At 30.1% G+C, this 2278-nt stretch overlaps 1 protein-coding gene across 3 annotated transcripts in view; it reads left to right on the top strand.

Moving 5' to 3' along the window:
• LOC106099777 (mitochondrial sodium/hydrogen exchanger 9B2) overlaps positions 1–2278 on the top strand; it is a 31627-nt gene that overhangs the window by 16573 nt on the left and 12776 nt on the right. The window lies entirely within an intron of this gene.

The raw sequence follows: 2278 nt of genomic DNA, 5'->3' as shown, positions 1-2278 counted from the left end.
AAGCCCGCGCGCGACCAACCGGAGAGGGATACGAATCTACCCTCCTTTGCGGGCGAATAAAAATGCGACCGGTTACCCACAATAACCCGAGCCGCGAAATTTAAACAAATGTGTTCGCCACCGAATATGGCGAACCCGTATCATCTGAACCGAACGTCTATTTTAATCCGCTTCAGAAAACGATCATCGCCTTCTTTGTTATTTTATAATAATTTGTATAGACATGCAACTTTTAGATCTCTCTTTTTTAATTCTTTCGAAGTGCGCTTCTGTCCTTAAATGTTAGAGACGCTATGAGAACTAAAAAGATAATTATTATAAATACCTGATTGCATATTGATTAATACATAAATCTTTTATGATTATTTTTTGTCCTATTTGATTGAAATCTTACTAGATGTTCGTTACATTCCAAGCGCCTTTTAAAATTATATCGGCAAATAAGCATTTATATTAAGTTGCTGTACTTATTTTTATACTTATCTGCAGATATTATTTTAGAGTTGTTTTAAAAATATGTAAAAGGTTGTTAATAAAAGAAACGACTTACGGCAATTATAGTAAGTTGTCAAATCTATCAATCTAAAGGAGTACTTACAGAATTATTTGCATATCTACAGTAATCTGCAGTCCTTACAATTTGTGGTTTTGAATTTATTTGCTTTTATAATTTTCATAAAGCATCAAATCTAAATATAATAGCTAAATAATAATAACTTTTAAAATACAATTATTCTAATTGTATTTGCTTAAAATTTAAGCAAATGTAATTAAAATAATCGCTTAAACTTAATTAGACTGCTATAGTCACTGGCTTATTTTTTACACATTTCGTAAATCCCAGGTATATGGTTGTTACTATTTATTAGTTTAAAGGTTGTTGTGCCTGACTTCATTACCATATCCTACAAAGCACAATAAGGTCGCGTACAAATATGTAGGTATTTACATACTTAGTATGTACACGCATAGCGACATAATTATAATCCTTTCTATATTAACTTTTACCGTATAATAAGGATAAATACTAAGGACTCTTTTTCGTAGAATTAATAAAAAAGGAAGAAATGAAATACCCAAGTTACTACTTAATTCGTTTATGTCTTTAGTATGTAAGAAAAAGACATACTAAGCAATGAATTAAATACAAATCAACATTTGAAAATTTAAATTAGTAAAATGAATTCCAGTACAAGCAAACCATCAGTTTTTTTGATTCGAATTTAAACCCAATAATATCGATATAACATTTGTTTTGAGTATAATTTTAGTATTTTTATATTTTAAGAACATTTTTCAATTACACTATTTGCTATGAAAACATTTATTTTGTAATAATGTAAAATATTGATTGCTCAAACTTACTATTGTGGTTTATTTTGAACTCTAACGAGACACGTCAATTACTGAATTTTATGATCGATGTACAGCGATAAGATCATCACGTTTTTTACATCTATGTTAGACGGCAACTAGTTAGGCTGATCTTAGTGAATGTATTCTTTCATAGATATTTTCTTGATGACATGAATATTTTTTAATGCAATGATTTAGTAAGGTAGTAAGGAAACACAAATAAACTTTAATATATTGAAGTTCTGTATAAGCTGAAGAAAATGTACTAATATAGCATATAACATAAAGATTTTGTTATCGAAAAACTATTGAATAAAGTTGAAAATTGTGTTAAGAAAAATTGAAATCATGTTACAAATAACACCGTCATTGTTACGATAATAATGATGCTACAAGGTGGAAAACCGATTGAGTAAAAATGAAAAAATGTCATTTTTGTCGTTGAAATAAAATGAATAGGTACTTATTATTGGTGTACAACTACAATACTTTAACTGCGAAGAAAATTGATGAAAAACGATGGAATTCAATGCCTAAATACCTACGGAGACGGTTTTCAAGCGTCATTTGTTCAGCTTATTAGATATGGTTCATGCCTAATGCGCTTTCTACGTTGCGACGTAGGGATTGCTGCCTATTAAACAATATATGGCTTTTATGTTTTGCAGAAATAATTGAACATCACAGATTACTACGTAGAATCTCATTTTAATGACAATGCTTTGTATTTTTTTAGATTTAAAGAACGTTCTGACACAAGTTTGTTAGTAATGTTTGAATAATAATTCGAACGTCAACATTGTGATGATAATAATGTCGATTGTTGCGAAAGTCACGAGAAAGGGTTACGCGCGGGCGGTGCGTTCGATGTTGCCGATGTCACTCGAAGATGTTTTAGAATTCGACTATAAACAGGCGAGCG

Source organism: Papilio polytes, unplaced genomic scaffold (genome assembly GCF_000836215.1).
Source record: "Papilio polytes unplaced genomic scaffold, Ppol_1.0 DF824102.1, whole genome shotgun sequence".
In the NCBI taxonomy this organism is placed as follows: Eukaryota; Metazoa; Arthropoda; class Insecta; order Lepidoptera; family Papilionidae; genus Papilio; species Papilio polytes.
This window is presented reverse-complemented; position numbering and strand designations above follow the sequence as displayed.